Below are 19,287 nucleotides of genomic sequence, written 5' to 3'. Positions count from 1 at the left end.
TGTGTTGTATTGTATTGTATAGTATTGTGTTGTATTGTATTGCATTGTATTGCGTTGTATTGCATTGTATTGTATTGTGTTGAGTTGCTTGCGTTGCGTTGTACTGTAGTGTGCTCCGCTGCGTTGCGTTGTGATATACTATATTGTATTCTAGTGTATTCTAATGTATTCCATCGTGTTGTGTTGTATTGTATTGTGTTGTATTTTATTGTATTGTGCTGTATTGCATTGCATTGTGTGTACTGTATTGCGTGGTGTTGCGTTGAGTCACCTCAATGTCGTTACAGCTGGCATCGCATCACATCACACTATAGTGTTTTGTTTTGCATGACATGGTTGTAATTTTTCTCTTTGTGAAATCCGTGATGTTCTCTCCTTTAGGAGATGGCGTCGCCACTGTCCAGCGCCACATTTTTGTTTTCTGTCTGTATATAATTAATTCTTACCCTGACAAAGTGGACTTCACAACAAGAAATTTACCAGGGATAACGTTTGTTGCCGTGGGTTCTAATACGTGCGTCAAGTGATCTGCACACACTTTGGTTAGAAATCAATGCCCTTTGCGTTGATTAACTGAACCACATGTGCTCGTTCACCAGCTGTTTACATCATCGTCTGTTCCACAACGCTTGGACTCATATAGGCAGTCATGTGTCGTCGACAACACGGCTGCTTCTTTGGATCTGAGCTCTTGTTGTAGACCTCCAATAATCGGTTTCGCTCTCTCGTTCCCGTTCTTGTTTACTGCCCGTAAGCCCCGTAGTCTCTTTCCCATATATGGAATTGTGTCTTATTACTGGTAACGATATAAATACAACAACGGTCTTTGATAATGGTGCCAGAACATTGAAAAAACAACAGTCTTTGAGAGATGCACCGTCTAATTCTACTGCTGCAGGTGTGTGTGTGTGTGTGTGTGTGTGTGTGTGTGTGTGTGTGCGTGTGCGTGTATCAAGCCTGCTCATCGTTTGATAGCGTTGAAAAGGAAATCCAAGACACAACCTTGTCATAATAATCATGATCTTCAGAAAACAAAAAACATAGCAATATAACAACAACAACAGCAACAGCAACAGCAACAACTAAGGAAACAAACAAACCCTTCATTGCCACAGCCAGTGCTGTTCGTACCACATTTTTTCATGGTGTGTGAGAAGAAAACTGTGAACACATAGTATCATGGCATACATCCAGCCATGAAGGGATTAAACATAAATGGATCTCTACGCATACTCCATCCTTTTACCAACATCATCAGCATCCTTCCTCGACACAACTAAGAGGCTGTGGTTTTCCATGAATTGCTCTCATTGTGATTTCAGTTTCAGTCATGTAGTGACGCAGTGTCAAATTCCCCAGTGCCAGCAGATTCAAGGGGACTGCTCGCTCAGTCTGGCTCGCTCAGTCTGGCTTCACAAGAAAGACGCTCGTTTAGTCTGGCTAACAAGACGCTCGTTTGGCCTGGCTTCACAAGACGCTTGTTTAGTCTAGCTTCACAAGACGCTCGTTTAACCTGGCTTCACAAGATGCTCGTTTAGTCTGGCTCACAAGATGCTTGGTTAGCCTGGCTCACAAGACGCTCGTTTAGTCTAGCTTCACAAGATGCTCGTTTAGCCTGGCTCACAAGACGTTCGCTAAGCCTGGCTTCACAAGACGCTTGCTTAGCCTGGCTTCACAAAAAAGCACGCTCAGTCTGGCTTCTCAAGCAGATGCTCGCTTAGCCTGATTTCACAAGAAAGATGTTCGCTTAGTCTAGCTTCACCAGAAAGATGCTCGCTTAGTCTGGCTTCACGAAAATGAAGCTTGCTCAATCTGGCTTTACCTGAAAGACACTTGCTTAAACTGGCTTCACAAGCAAGATGCTCGTTTAGTCTGGCTTCACAAGAAAGACGCTCGGTCAGTATGGCTTCGAAAGCAACCCGCTCGTTTAGTATGGCTTCATAACCAAGATGCTTCTTTACTCTAGCTTCACAAGAATGACGCTTGCTTAATCCAGCTGCATAATCAAGATGCCCGCTTACTCGAGCTTCACAAGAAAGACTCTCACTTACTTCAGCTCCGCAATCAATCAATCATTGTCCCCCACAGCAGGCCCAGCGGGCAGTGTCTTGCGCGAGACGGGTCAGAGCAGTCACCATCAAACACCACCAAGGTGACTCAGCAGTGGTGCAGAGTCTTCTCTGGTGGAGAGCCTTATGGTGACCCATTACTGGTGATTTTCTATGCTGGGCTGGCACTGGTGCTACTGGCACTAGCAATGTGACAGAGCGAGGCAGGGTGGAACTGTGTGTGGCATGGGGAATCACGGTGGATGGTTGGAGGGTAATGCCATAGATCATCCACACACACACACACACACACACACACACACACACACACACACACACACACACAGAAATGACGGGAAGAAAAGTTCATCACCGAAGCCTAATACGATTGGCTGCCCGCTAACGCACGTGCCCTCGGTTGCCGACCAATGGGCGAAAAGCATCGCGCGTCAGATGATCATCAGGCTTCATTTCTTGCTGTCAGTGACCTTTCGCCTGGCTGACCTTGCCGCTCACTTGATGGGTGTGCTGACACTCAGACTGCTGATCACCGTCCACACCACAGTCCGGGACAGAACCCCCCACCCCTCCCAACCTCTTCCCCCTTCCCCCGCCCCCTCCACACCTGTCCCCACCAGCCTTTCCTGCCCCGGAACCCCACTCCCATTCACCAGACGTTTAACTCACTCAGTACGGCCAGTCCTCTCTTCTCTACACAGACCCCTCGGATGTCCAGTGGGTGTCTGAATGACCCAACCTTTAGCTTCCGTCGTCAGAATTGTGGTATTCTTTGTCAACATTCACCTCTTCAGTATAAGAGCCTTCCGCTTGCAATATTTTGATGATGGTAATTGGGATGAAACGCTGTTAACGTCGTCTCTTTCGCCGTTCGTATGGAGAGAGTTAACCCTATCAGTTTGGGAAACCATAGAAGGAGCCACCCACTAAAACTGGTCCGAAGAGAGAAAAACGAACGACAAGGGAAGACAACACGTTACCTTTCGATCCAACTCGGAACACTTTATTTTCTTTTTACCTGATGAAAGGTCTGCAGAAGAGATCGCCCATTCTATGTCTGGATTGTTCAGACATTGTGACTGTTTTTTAAAATCTATGATTAGAGCACGAACAGACACAATTTTTTTGGTTTGTCAGAGAAAGAGATATGTTTACACACACACACACACACACACACACACACACACACACACACACACACACACACACACACACATATATATATATATATATATATATATGTGTGTGTGTGACTTGACTTGACTTGACTTGACTTGACTTGACTTCATTTATTGTCATAAAATCCCGAAGGATTAATAGACACAACAAAGAACAAAGGGAACAAAGAAATAAACGGTCATCTAATACGCATGCACTGAAATACATAGTTGGCAAGTGTTTTTTGACAGTCATCGCAGGTGAATAAATCACTTGGTTTTAGTATATTGTTTTGTATGTTTCTAGAGATCACATTTGATTGATGATCATACTGCTGTATAGTAGTGATTAGATGGCTTCGCAAATTATGAAATAAGATACACGAATCTAAGAAATGCAATTCATCTTCAACAACTTCACATATAGCACATAACCTCTCTTCTCTGGGAATGTTTGCATATCTTCCTCGTTCGATGTTTAAATAATGTGCGCTTATTCTGAGTTGACAAAGAGCTTGTTTGTGAGCAGGATCGATTTTATCAGTTAGATAATTCTCAATTTGATAATCGTTTCTTTTAATTTTGTTGTAGAAATCTAATCTACTGTATTCAGTTTTTGTCTGTTTCCAGAATTGTACATATCTATTTCTTAGTTGTTGGCGTAATGTAAATTTAAGCCTGCTGTTACTAAATGTCGACTGATTGTTCCAAACATGACCTAATCCTACATTGTGAAGAATATTCTTTACAAATTGTATCCATGGATTTTCAATTGTGTCTGGTTGGTTCATCATCGACATATAGACCTTTTTGATATGGCTATCATTATGTGCATCCAGAATATGAGTCCAGTGGTCAAGAACTCTGCAAGCAATATGAATTCCAACTGGAAATCTGCCCAGTTCGGCTAGAGTTGGCAGATTCATTGCTTTAGAATGTACCCCTAGAAGCAGTTTGCAAAATTTTATATGCATTTGTTCATGTGAATGTTTCGAAGAAATACAATTTCTAAAGAAATCTGTCATTCCTGTATTGAATGAATTGGTAGTTTTTGTTTCAGCCCATGGGAACCAAATATCGGATCCATATGATAATATAGGTAAAACAAGTGAATCAAAAAGCTGCAGCACAATATCCAAACGAATATCTTGCTTTTTAACGATTCGTCGGAGGGAGTGTGCTGCTTTTAATGCCTGTTTGGCTAGATGCTCTTGGGCAAATGAGAACGTTCCAGTTTTGTGAAATAATATACCCAAGTACTTGTATTGATCAGTTGTCTGGATTATATCATTGCCTATTGTGAAAATAACAGGCACTTTGGGATCGGTGTGTGTGAAAACTATTACTTTAGTTTTATCTATGTTAATTTTTAGATCCCAGTTTTCACAATACAGATTGAGTTTATCTAGTTTCCTTTGTAATCCTATCTTTGTCGTGGACAAAATTACTAGGTCATCAGCATATAGTAAACATGAAACACTATCACTTTTGTCAAGGTCTATGGATGGTGAGTCAGTAACGCCCAGACATTTCGGGAGATCATTAATAAATATATTAAATAAAGTGGGACTGAGTGTGTTCCCTTGTAGTACCCCCTTCAATATGGGTATTTCAGAAGAAAATCCCGTATCAGTTCTTGTGCAAACTGTGGCATTTTCATACATGCTTTGAATAACTCTAAAGCAATTTCCATTTATACCGATTTGATACATTTTTAGCATTAGAGCGTGATGCCAGACCCTGTCAAATGCTTTCTGAAAATCAACAAAACAGCAATAAAGGCGATTCATTCTTTTTCTTAAACTATCGTCAATTATCTTTTTAAGTATGAATATGTGGTCCGAGGTCTTGTGTGATTTTCGAAAGCCTGCTTGCTCTTTTGATAGTAAATTATTGTCTTCGAGGTAGTTTGTTATTCGATTGTTTAATATTTGACAAAAAAGATTACTGAGTGAGTTGTTTAGAGTTATTCCTCGATAATTGGTTGGGTTTAATTGGTCTCCCGATTTGTAAATTGGTATGCTAATTCCTTTTTTCCACATATCTGGGAACGTGCCTGAGTTAAGGACAGACTGAAATAACAGTTTTAGTATTTCTGTTGTTTCCGGTAGGCTAGCCTTTATGATTTCGTTTGTAATCCCGTCTTTTCCAGGCGTTTTTTTGTTGTGTAAGTTTCTGGATGCGTTGATTATCTCTTTTGTGGAAATTGGAAAATCAAGATACGAAGGTGTTATATTCGAGTTTATGTTTCTTAGTTCTGTATTTATTTTTGCTTTTGTGCTTTGGTCAACTTTACTTTGTGTCCCAATGATGTCCTCCAGATGTTTCATCCATTTTGTGTTACTCATCGGTTTGTAACTATTACCTATGGGAGTTTCTGCATCGTTGAGAGATTTTAGAGTCTTCCATACACTGTTTGGATCTTTTAAGATAGCTTCGTTCAGGTTTTGAACTAACCTGTTTTTATACAATTTTTTCTTCTGTTTTACACATTTGTTGTATGATTTTAACATGTAAAAATACTTATCGCGTATCGTTCTGTTCCGTGGGTTTCTGTTTAATGCATTTCTTAAAGATTTCAGTTCTCGTCTTTGGATGTAACAAGCCTGATCAAACCATTTCTTAGACTGCTTTGTGTTACGTTTTTTACGGAATTCTTTATGATGAACAGCTAACTTAGATGCTTCTGTCAACGCATCTGTGAACTTTTCAACTATAGTATTTACCCTTTTATTTGTGGATGAAATGTTTAAATCACTTTTGATTTCTTGTAACAATTTGTTGATTTGTCCTGTCTTTAGTGCATGACCAAGAGCGCTGGCAGAATTTTCATTCCAGAAAAATTTAGTATAACTTCCATTTTGGTTGTTGCATTCCTTATTACTGTGAGTGTAAGGCGATTTTTTTCTTTTCTGCTTCCTTACTGACAAGTACATTGACAATCGTAGCGGACAATGATCGGAAAACGGACTGATACCTTCTACATTCATTTCAGATATGTCTTTTGTGAGTCGTTCTGAACATATGAAATAGTCTACAACGCTGCTACCTTGTTGTATGTGGCATGTATATTTTCCTTCTAAATCACCCAGGGTCCTTCCGTTTCGAATAAGCAGATCATTGCTTATGCAGATATCGATTAGTTTGCGACCAAGTTTGTGAACAGTTTGGTCCATCGAGCATCTGTCGTTTACTCTATCAGTATAACCAGGGTAAGACGACAGGTAGGTATTATCACCGCTGTCTGTGTTAATATAATCAGTAACCATTCCTGTCCTTGCATTGAAATCGCCACATAAGATAATATTGCCTTTTGTAGAAAAATGTTCTATGTCGCTTTCCAACCTATCCCATATCTGGGGTGAATGTAGTTTACCGAAAGATGATGATACTGGTGGTATATAGCAACAGCCGATATACGTGTCGTTTTCCTTTTCAGCTGCGTTTGGTATATGGATCCATACAAGATCGCAGTTGCTTTGCGGTAAAAATTGTATGTGCTCTCTTAGATCATCTCTAACAAAGACAGATATTCCTCCTGAAGACTTACAAGCCATTTTATGTTTTTCTCGATAATAATGGATTCCTGGAGCAAAATTTGGAATAAATATTTCCTTTGTGCTTTCATAATTTAAGTGAGTTTCTTCCAAGAATACAATATCATATGATTGTAATTTGTTGATGAATTGGTAGTCTTTCAGTTTATTCACGCGAATACCATCTATTGTTTCTATGAAACCTTTGATATTCCATGAAAGAATGTTGATACGACTTTTACCTATGTCTACAGTTTATGTTAAATGCTCTATTGCCCGGTGGATCTACTTATATGTCCGCATACATTCTATTGATCATAGTACGTATTGTGTAGTCTGTCATAATAAGACCATCCGGAGCGGGCTGAACGTCGTGAATATGGATGGTAGCTGTATTCATCGTCGTTCTCACGTGAGGAGCGTCGTGTGCCGGGGAGGTAGCCATGTTCACCGTCGCCCTCCTCGAACGCTGAGTACCGTCTTCCTGTGATACACTTATGTTAAACAGCTATGTTTGTGTGTGTGTGTGTGTGTGTGTGTGTGTGTGTGTGTGTGTATATATATATATATATATTTATCGAGAGAGACAGACAGACAGACAATATCCATCTTTTTCTTTTTTTCCAGTCAGCTGTTTTCGTCTAATCATGTTTTTTCGTGTGTCAAAAAATCTTCCCTCCTCCTGTGCTTTGCTTAGTTTTATGTTTTCTCCAGATTTTTCTTGATTCTTTGCTTTGTTTCTTGTTTCTACTGATCCGTTTTTACTTGTCCTTCTTTCCTTCCTTCCTTCCTTCCTTCCTTGTTATTCTTGCCTTGGTTGTGGGCTTGTGCATTCTTCAGGACTTAAAAATTGCAATAAAATGATTTTTTTTCTTTGTTGTTGAAAGCTTGAAGAGTTTTCTTCCAGGATGTAGGAAAAGTGGATGCATTGACAGCCTTGGCCACATTCTTTCTCGGCTCTCATCATGCCCCCCACCCACACTCCAATTACAAGAGTAATTTGCCAGGTTCTGAAACGTTCTTACTCTGACACCCACCCACCCACCCACTCTCTCTCTCTCTCTCTTTCTCTCTCTCTCTCTTTTCCACCCTCTGTTTCTCTCTCTAGGAAGGGGTAAGGATTTCTGAAGGGCTATACAGAAATGTATATGTCAACCTTCTTTCAAGGGGTCTCCTTCAGTGGTTTCCAGTGTCCAAACTCCAAATTATTTTGTTTACCAACACCTGAAACAAATCGATTGCTGCTTTCTCTCTTTTATTTTTCTCTTCTTCTTTTTTTTTCCCCCCATGGTATTTCCAAATTGTGGAAAACAACAACGTGTTTGCCTTGCCTGTGGAGGTGCCCACAGACACAGGAAATGATGCATTTACGGGCTGCAGAGTGCTCGGAAACGCCGGTTCCATTTCGGTAGGAAGAAGTTAGTTCGGCATTGACAGTTACAGGCTAAAGGAATTAGCCGCTTCTTTTGGCTCTCTGCCTTTCTGCCTGTCTGCCTGTCTGTCTGTCTGTCTGTCTGCCTGTCTGTCTGTCTGTCTGTCTGCCTGTCTGTCTGTCTGTCTGTCTGTCTGTCCACCTGTCCATCTCGCTGTCTGGCTGTCAGGCTCTTTCCCTGTCTGAGATTCTGATTCTGATTCTTATGTTAAACAGCTATGTTTGTGTGTGCTTGCGTGGGAGAGAGAGAGAGTGAGAGAGAGAGAGAGAAAGAGAGAGAGAGAGAGAGAGAGAGAGAGAGAGACAAACAAACAAACAAACAAACAAACAGACAGACAGAAAGGTAGACTGGCAGACAAACAGACAGGGACAGAGAGATTCTGATTCTTCTGTTAAACAGCAATGTTTGTGTGTGCTTGCGTGGCAGGGAGAGAGAGAGAGAGATGGAGACCAAGACAGACAGACAGATGGACAGACAGATAAACAAACACACAGGCAGACTGGCAGATAGACAGACAGGGACAGACAGACAGATACACACACACACACACACACACACACACACACACACACAGTGTGTGTGTGTGTGTGTGTGTGTGTGTGTGTGTGTGTGTGTGTGCGTGAGTCTCCATGTGTGTAAGGAGGTGGGTGAATAACTGCTTTTATAATGACACTCACACAAATTGTTTACTCTAAAATCGTCATTCTGGTAAAGCACACGAAGAAAGTAAACGTGTCGTATGTTCTTTCGGTTATTTGATATCCCATTTTCTCTCTCAGTTCGACGGTGATTAACATAGTCACTTCTGCACGTCTTTGGAAGGCTTAAACAAAAACCGAAACATCTGCTTCACAGTCGTCCTGAAGTTAGTTCCAAAGGTGTAGTAAACAAAGAAATTGAAGGAAGAGTTCACGTAGGCACAGAGCTGATTGACATTGAGCAGCAGGTAGTAGGTGTTGTAGTACTTCCCGTTCAGACTGAGGTCGGGAATAAAGGGGAGCAACGCGTGGAAAACCAGTGTAGGGGTCGTGCACGCCACAAAGGTAAGGTTCGTTCCTATCAACATCCGGGTCAATGTCACGTCCTTGACACCACTTGACCCGGAAGCTTGGACTGAAGATACCTGTTTACGCCATTGTTTCATCTGATGTAATCTGACGACTATAACAACTGTAGTCGTCGATACCACAACTACGAAAATTCCCGGTAAGAGAATTCCAAAGAGAATACCGTCCAGGGCATCGATATATACTTTGTTAGTCAGGTAAAACTGGCTGGAATAGTATGCATCAACAGCCTGTCTGGTTACAGGGTTATAAAAGCACACGACTTCCCACCTGGTAGCGATGAAGTAATGTCCTACAAAAATCAGGGCATGACCCCCTGCAATGATGACAGCAGTGGTTTTCGTTTGCATCATTCCTTGAGCTTTTAGGGGACTGACCACACACAAACATCTTTCTAAAGCGATCAGTGTGGACATGTACCCAGTAATGTAAGTGAAGCCAGCGAAAGAATGGATCATGTTGTTGACGATGAACTTGGCAACAAATAGTTTGTAAGGCATGCCTGTAATTGTCGCATACATTCTGTCCAGTTTTAAGACGAAATGAAATTTTATGACAATAATATCCGCCAGTGCCAAGAAAAACAGACATAGGTTAATTCGTTCTTTGATTCCGTGCTTCCAGAAGACAATCATGTTGATGATGTTCAAAGGGACAGAGAGGAAGAACAATGGAATCAACACATACACATCGATGATTTCTTTGAACTTTCGCTGAGTCGTGTGGGAGACCAAGTCTTCGGGTTGATTCCAGGGTGTGAAATTTGACAACGGAATGATTAGACATCCTTCTGGAACTGTCATGTCTTCTTCTGTAGTCAAAAGGGCAGTATCCTCGGAAGTCATGATGTAAGTCATGTTATAAAGTAATACCCACAACAAATTAATAATAACAACAACAGATTAATAAATCAGTTTTCATATTATCCAGACTGCCTTTTTCTTGCAGACGCTATCAAAGTGTAAGAGAGAACACAATGAATAAGACAGATTGTCAGACAATCAACCAAGCAACCAACCAAGCAATCAACCAGGCAGCTATATAACTATATGTAGTCACTATCTTCTCTCTGTTCCAGGCTTAATGATGTTTCAAAAGTTTCATCTTGTCATCACCGATTGAAGAATTGATTTTCTGCTCTTATTTTAATTTTTCATTCGCTTGTAAGTTTACCGATTTGATCAACAGTGGTGCTGTTTTTTTATTTTGTCTGACTGCTGTCTGTCAATTAACTCATCTCCGGATCCTCATATTGATAATCGCCACCTGTGCTTTCGCGCTGTGGTTGTTATAGCAACACACCATCATCTATCTTTTTTTTTCTGTCTTTCGTTTATTTTGTATGAGCAAAACCGAAGAATTGTATTTTTGTCTACCTCTCAGATCTTCCCTTATAGACACACACACACATAATTTATCTTTTTTTTATGTACATGATAGTTCATTGTACAGAATTATATGCACTGAACAATGCTTCGGATCAAACATACAATGAAAATCAGAATATTAAAACCTCAAACGGAAAATTCCGTCGAGCGTACCCAGATACACAAGAATAAACACAAACTGAACAAGTGAATGGATATATATATATATATATATATATATATATATATATATATATATATGTTCCACAACAGTGTTAGAAATAATATCATTGTTATTACGATTTAATGGTATTCTTATATAACCAGCCACACATACGTTTTAACGTGAAAGCGTCGAAGTCGAAGTCGAAAGTCGAAGTCGAAGTCGAAGTCGAAGTCGAAATATTTTAATTGTCAGACCACAGATCCATAACAATGGAGTTCACAAGGACAGACAGAATTAATACAGGGAAATGAATATTAGGACAACCATTGAACTACATGGGCATCGATAACGATTCTAGAGCATTTGCTCGTAATGAAAACGCTTTGAATACAAACTTGCATATACTAACACTCAATCTCTCGCTCGCACAAGATAACAACATGGACATCTTAGATGCACTTGGATGTTTGTGAAATTTAGCAGGAATAAACTGAGAGCGCAGGGAACAGTACTTAGGGCAGACCAAAAGAAAATGCATTTCGGTTTCCGGAGTGTCATCACAAAAAGGACAATTCCTACTTTGCCCATCATAGTTAAACTGCAAAAAGTGTGAGCGTAAGTTGGACATTCCAATTCTAAACTGCGAAAAAACACGGCGCATATTTATACATTTGACATTATTCAAGTAAGGTTTAAGTGACAAGGACTGGTTGTAAGCTGAATACACATCATAAAAATCGTGAGACTGGAGAGCTGAACGCCAGTCTTGAGTAAAGCAATCAACCAGACGCTGCTTAAATTCAGTCATAAACATTTTGACATTACCAACTGACTGAGCCTCCCAAACAACACCAAATCCAAATTTATACAAAACATTTCTCACAGAGCAAGCCCAAGTACAATAATTATGACTTTGCAATGATAACATCATATTATAAGCTTTCTTAGGGAAACGGTCATTATCCAAAAAGACAATACGAAGCCAAAATTTAAGACACTTGGAGTAGGTGGTCACATACAGGGGATAGCGACCAAGTTCACCGTAAATCAAGTGTCTTGGTGCTCTCTGACTCACGCCCAAAAGACGCTTCATTGCAGACAAGTGCACCCTTTCAATGCACTCTTGATTTCCAGTCAAACCCCAAACTTCTGCTCCGTATGTCAAAATTGGTTTGATTTGCATGTCAAATAGTTTGAAAAAAATACTAGGGGAGTGTTCACCAATAGACCAAAGCATTTTAAAGATAGCTGCACATCCCTTTCTCGCACGTTCAGACAAATCACGCATAGTGGGTTGGAAAGAAAGTCGGGTAGTAAGGATAACACCAAGATACTTGTACATGCTAACAGTTTTCAGTTGTGCATCACCGAACATCCATGCCTCGTTCTGTGCAAGAAAACCTCCATTTCTAAAGACAACAATATTTGATTTATCAAGGTTTACAACTAAGTCAAGGCGTCTGGCGGTTTCGAACAAAACATTCAGTTGGGTTTGAAGACCAATTATGCTGTCAGATAACAAGGCAACATCATCGGCGAATAACAAGATCAAAATTTGGATAAACTCTGGTGAAAGCTGAATGCCGTGCCTACCATGATTATTAATTTCTTTTGTTAACTCATTAATGAACAATGAAAACAATGCAGGAGAACATACTTCGCCTTGTTTCAGCCCGCGAGGACATAGAAAAGTATCTGTGAGGTCACCTCCGACGCGAACACGCGCCTTAACAACTGTGTAAATACTTTTCAGTGCATTTAAAAATTTTCCATTGATACCATTGACACTCAGAATTCTCCAGAGCTTATCTCTTCTAACAGTATCGAAAGCTTTTCGAAAATCAATAAATGCAACATATAATTTTCTATGTCTGAGTAGTTGTCTTTGTATTAATGCAAGCAGTGTAAAAATGTGATCAGTTGTGCAATGACCTTCCCTAAACCCAGCTTGTTCTTCCCCAATAACCCCATTTTCTTCAATCCATTTAGTAAGGCGTCTATTCAGCACAAAAGTGTAAAGCTTGCTACAAATGTTTAACAGGGAGATACCACGGTAATTATCAGGCACATTCAAATCGCCCTTCTTATGGAGTGGTTGCAACACTGACAAACACCAATCATCTGGAAAAATGCCGTGATCAAATATGAAATTAAAAAACTTCAACAAAAAAGGCATGATGTGAAATGCACTATGTTTGTAAAATTCTCCAATTAGCCTATCAGGCCCAGCAGCTTTCTGACTCTTGAGTGCCCTGACAGCAGCTTCGATTTCTGATACAGAAATTTCTTGATCTAATGAATCATTTCTCTCGCATAAACGAGCAGCATGCCGGTTGTCATAATACATACAAAAGTTATCATCACTACTGTTATCCACAGAAAAATCATTGAAAACATTTTGAAAGTGGGAGAACCAATCATTGCAAGAAATATTGTCGGTACCACCTGATCTAGGCCTAACAGAACGAACTGTGTCCCAGAATTGCTTTGGATTGGTCGAGTGGCATCGTAGAGACTGAATCACATCCTCTCTATGCAGTTTTCTCTTTTTACGCAATAACTCTTTATACTCTCTACGTTTTTGGACATAAGCCAGACGGTCAGTGTCCAGGTTAGTTCTAGAGGCCCTATGTAATTGATTACGAAGAACTTTTCTGCTCTCACGGCACTCAAGATCAAACCATACTTTCCTTCTCTCATTCCCAAACACAACTGTTTTCTTCATACATTCACCCGAGAAAGCAAAACATTCATTAAATTTTGACAGTGCAGCGTTAACATCAACATCTACAAGTGAAATAGCATCCTGAATTATTTGTAACGTGAAAGCGTGTGTGTGTGTGTGTGTGTGTGTGTGTGTGTGTGTGTTTCGTTGTATATTTGTGTGGGGTGAGCAGTTGTGTTTGCATTAATCCAAGTGCCAGTGCGTGTTGAAAATTTTGATATACATTATGAATCATAATTATTGTTACACACACACACACACACACACACACACACACACACACACACACACACACACACACAGAGAGAGAGAGAGAGAGAGAGAGAGAGAGAGAGAGCTGAATCGATCGCCTCTTCAAAATAGAATGTTATTTGTGTCCCATTTTCTGATGCGATCGAAAAAAAACCATGGACTTACTGTGACATTCAGTGTGTGTGTGTGTGTGTGTGTGTGTGTGTGTGTGTGTGTGTGTGTGTGTGTGTGTGTGTGTGTGTGTGTGTGCCTGCATATTTTTTTTTATGTACATGTGATTGTTTACTTGTATGTGTGCATGTGTCTTTTTGTGTCTGTATGTGCGAGTGTGGAAGTGTGTGTGCGTAACTATTTGTGTGTGTGTGTGTGTGTGTGTGTGTGTGTGTGTGTGTGTGTGTGTGTGTGTGTTCGTTCGTTCGTTCGTTCGTTCTTTAGTTTAATTAAAGTCTTTTTTTTCACTGTAAGTGATATTAGACGAGGGTAGGAAAAAAATCTAGTATGGGGGTGGGGGGGAGAGAGTAATTACTGTGTACGCATGCGAGTAAGTGTGTGTGCGTGCGTGCGTGCGTGTGTGCGTGTATGTGTGTGTGTGTGTGTGTGTGTGTGTTACATATAGAAAATGATTGGTTTAAGTTTTAGATTTTTAGAAAAAATACATTACTATATAACATATTTCTAATGAAAAACTAACAACTATAATTACAGCGAACCAACCGGGCTATTTAACAAGGAGTTGAAAAAGTCATACATTAGCAATGGACTGCTGAAGATTGTCAACACTGAAGATGATTTCAGTTCAGGGATGTGAGACTTTAACATATCGAGTGTGTGTGTGTGTGTGTGTGTGTGTGTGTGTGTGTGCTTGTATGTGTGCAGGTGAGTGAATGAGTGTGTTTGTTTGTGTGTGTGTTTGCAAGTGCGCGAGTACGTCTGTGTGTGTTTATACATATGCATGTGTGCTTGTGTAATTATGGCATCGCACTGAAAATAAAATGAATGCACTTTGTTGATAGAAATCAATAGATAGTAAAGCCTTTTTTCGAGAAATTCGTATTGACGATATTCATTATAATCACGCTGACTACAGGATGGCATTGGTAGAAAATGGGATTGTATTTTCTGACTGTGTCAAAGATAAAAAATGGACGTTGTTCATCTTCCTGTTGTCCGTTTCACCAGACGAAGTAGTGAAAGTCTACTCCATCTCAGAATCTGTTCGACAGTCTCTGATGTAAGAGTGAGAAAGGAAAGGTACAGTGACAGAAAATCATCCCGTTTCTTTCTTTCTCTCCTTTCTTTCTTTGTTCATATATGCAGTAATTCATTAATATAAATCATTCACGCATACCTACCTACCTACCCATGTGGAGTGATGACCGAGATGGCCTCGAGGTAACGGGTCCGCCAAGGAAGCGAGAGAATCTGAGCGCACTGGTTCGGGTTCCACAGTCGTCAGTATTTCCTCCCCCTCCACTAGACCTTGAGTGGTGGTCTGGACGCTAGTCATCCGGATGAGACGATAAACCGAGGTCCTGTGTGCAGCGTGCTGTCAGCGCATTTAAAATAACCCACGGCAACAAAAGGGTTGTCGCTGGCAAATTTTGTAGAAAAATGCACTTCGATAGGAAAACAAATGAAACTGCAGGCAGAGAAAAAAAAGGTGGCGGTCTCAATGTAGCGACGCACCCCCCACCCCTTGGGGAGAGCAGCCCGGATTTTACACAGAGAAATCCATTTGTGACAAGAAGAGCTGAACAATACCTACCATGTATGCATCCTTCAGTGTCGGGGAACTATGGAGTTGTGCTCTGTGTGATGCGCAGCGTCGGGTGTGGCTTGACGGATGTGTTCAAAAATGGCTGTCTCTCCTTACATTTTGCAAAGACGAAGTCTGACGCTGGTCTTTCTGTCGGACTTTTGTCCTTCTCCTTCTGCACTTAACGTCCTTTGTGCACTGTTTGCCCCCCAGGATATTCGTTCAGAAGGTAGAGGTTTCCCACCGGTATGGGTTGATGTCTAGGGTCTTCAGTTCTCCTCTTCAGCTGTCTTTCTCTTTACTCATCTCTGCTCCTACATTTTGATAAACACAAACCCGATACGGATGGATATATATTCCACTTTTGTCCTTCTCATTCTGCCCTAAAGACTGTGTCTCTTCAGACTTGGAGAGGCCTTTCTGCGCTGTCTGCCTCCAGGATGTTCGTTCAGAGGCTTCAGCTTCCCACCTGTATTGACTGAAGTCTAGGATCTTCAGTTTTCTTTTGCAGTCTTCTTTAAAGCGTAGTTCATGTCTGCCTGTGGGTCGTTTATCCTGATTCAGCTCTCCGTCCAGGCGGTCCCTGGGTATTCGGTCGTCGTCCATTTGTACGACGTGTCCGAGCCTGTGCATGAGTCTTTGCTTCAGGAAGATGTACATAATGGGGATCCAAGCCATCTCGAGAACTGTCATCGGAGATTTTGTCCTGCAAAGAGATGTAAAGAATGTGCTGGGGGTAGCACATGATGAAGGCGTTCAGCTTTCGTTCCTGTCTGGCATGCAGTCTCCATGCTACAGGAGGATACTCAGGGCGCACATTTTGTAGACATGGACCATGGTGATTTCTGTCAGCTTGTTGCTGCTCTGTACTCACTGTGTCAGTCTGAACATAGTAGTAACAGCCTTGCCTCCACGCTTGTTTAGCTCAAGATTGAGAGAAAGAGTGAGTCTGAGATCCTTGACCTCATGAACACGAGGTTATAGAGAACTTCCAGGTCGTGATCAAAGATTCTGATTTTGGTTTGGAGAGTCCACGTCCAGTCCCCTGAGCTGAGATTTCTTGAGACCGATGGTCAGCCTGAAATCACGGCAAGCCTTATTCAGATAATAGATTACACTAGAAGCTAGCTCTGGTCTTCCTTCAGCTGCTTTCTGTTTACTCATCCGCTCCTACATTTTGAAACACAAACATCGATGGTATTATCCACTATTGCCTTTCATTCTGCCTAAACTGTTCTCTTCAGACTTGAGAGGCTTTCTGCGTGTCTGCTCCGGATGTTCGTCAGAGCTCAGCTTCCCACCGTATTGACTTATCTGATTTCAGTTTTTTTGCAGTGCTTCTTTAAAGCTAGTCTCATGTGCTGTGTCTATTATCCTGATTCAGCTTCGTCCAGTCCCTGTATCGGTCGCTCCATGACGACTGTCCGACCTGTGATGATCTTGTTCAGAAGATAAACTGGACAACCACTCGAGAATGTCTCGAGAATATGTGTCTGCAAAGACTTTAAAAAGGCTGGGGTAGCCATGTAAGCGTTCAGCTTCATTCTGTCTGCATGCATCTCTGTAAGCAGAGGATATGCAGACGCATTTATTAGACATTGCTGAAACGGTCCATGAGCTGATGAAGGTGTTTGGCTGGGTGAGGTACTGACTGCTGCGTTGTATACATTTCTTTTCTTCATTCTTTCCTTTATTCATTCGCTCACTCATCGATTTTTTTTTCTATAGCGAGCCATACAATCGATAATCATACAGTTTTACCTAACAATATTGATTTGTGCCAAGGCTTTTGCATATGTTTGTAATATATATATATATATATAAATATATATATAGAGATATATATATATATATATATGAAAATTTTGAAAAATGAATAACTGAGTAACTACGCAACTAACCAACTAACCTACTAATTAATTAGTTAAATCAATAGTTAACTAGTTAACTTACTAACTCATTATCTTATCAAGCATCTAAGTAGCCTACGAACCAGCTTGATAAGTAATTAGATAATTATCAGGAAAAACGTAAACAAAGGAAATAAACCTGAAATAAAACATAAATGTACATTAGCAGATACATGAATACATAAGAAGCATACCAAGAGCAGCGAAAGCTTTCACCACGTGAGCTGAACAATAGATATTAGTCATATCCTTTCACGCCTATTTTTTTGGACAGGTTTGGGAATGTGGATGAGAATAACCAGTCGTAAATGATTATCGTTTTAGCTTTAGATGGTAGTGTTGCTGTACTCCAAGTTGTTATTACATGTATTGCTTCCAGTTTTGCGCAAGAACACCACACTGAAAAAAGTAAAAAAAAAATTCGAAACAGGTGAAACCGACTTTTTACAAAAGCTGGGAGGTCATGTAATAATTAATTGCAATGTTTTTAAAAAGCGAATATGTGAAATGCTTTTATTTGAGAACATATGTTTATTACTTTTGTTTAATCAAGTTATCCGCGTGTGTGGGGTGGGTGGGTGGGTGGGGGGGGGGGGGGGGGGGGTGCGGGTGTGTGCTGATTATCTGGTTGTGGTTTTCCGCAATTCATCTTTATTCTTATCTTATCTGTCTATTATAATCAATGTGCAGTATAGTAGGCTATGTTTATAATTATGTTCAAATAATGTTTCTTAATTCTTTCTGTTTTTACATTAAGAATACTAGTTATTACCAGCAGTGTGTGGATGTATGTATGAAACGATGTATGTGATATTTTTTTACATTTGTATCTTCGTAATATTTGTAGGGGCTGTTGTTGGCTTTTACAGTTATGGTCCCCATGTTGTTTACTTGTCTATGTTGTGATAATGCACCTGACCAAATTTCTCCAGTTGGAGATAATAAAGTTATTCTTATCTTATCAATGCTTATTTGTACAACGAAGAAAGACCGGCGCACCTTGCTATCTGCTTGAGGATAAAAACCAAAACCGACAGAATAAAATGAAAACCTTCATAAACTTTAAGGAGACAGTGCTGTCTTATTGTCTCTGTCTCCCTGTCTGTCTATCTCTGTGTCCATCACTTTTCTGTGTCTCTTTCTCTGTCTCTATATGTTTCTGTCTCTGTCTCTCCCTGTGCATTTCACTGGTTCAGTGATGTTGTTGACTCTGTGTGTGTGTGTGTGTGTGTGTGTGTGTGTGTGTGTGTGTGTGTGTGTGTGTGTGTGTGTGTGCGTGCGTGAGCGGATGTCCAAATCAAAAACCTTTTAAAATAATTTCTCGTTTATTCTATCTATCTATCTATCTATCTATCTATCTATCTATCTGTCTATCTGTCTGTCTGTCTGTCTATCTATCTATCATACCGACTGCCTACTTTTCTGATCAATTTGAAGGTCTTTGATATCGGCTTTGAGTTTAAGAATAAAACCACGTGTTGTGTAGTGTAGAGAGTAGGAAGAGCGTGAATGAATAATTTTTAAAAAAAGATTTTACACAGACGTCACATTAAGACGGATAAGCCAATCAATTTCATTTGGGACAGACATTTTAGTAAAACATCAAAGAATAAAGGGAAAAGTCCAGTAATCAGTACAAGGACGGCGTCTTACAGAGCAATCTCATCCTCAACTTGAAAAATCTGAGAAACAGAGAGTAAACAAGTTAAGGCGAGACACTACAGTCAAATAACGACTTTTTTTTTCTCTCCGACTACAATTCTCTCTTTTTTTTGTCTACTAGGTGTATCATCACTTGTGGATCACAAAAAAAGTGTTCTTAGATTTCTGTGAATACCTGTTGCTATGGAAA

This window comes from Babylonia areolata, chromosome 11 (genome assembly GCF_041734735.1).
Source record: "Babylonia areolata isolate BAREFJ2019XMU chromosome 11, ASM4173473v1, whole genome shotgun sequence".
Classification (NCBI taxonomy): domain Eukaryota; kingdom Metazoa; phylum Mollusca; class Gastropoda; order Neogastropoda; family Buccinidae; genus Babylonia; species Babylonia areolata.
Note: the sequence above shows the minus strand (reverse complement) of the source record.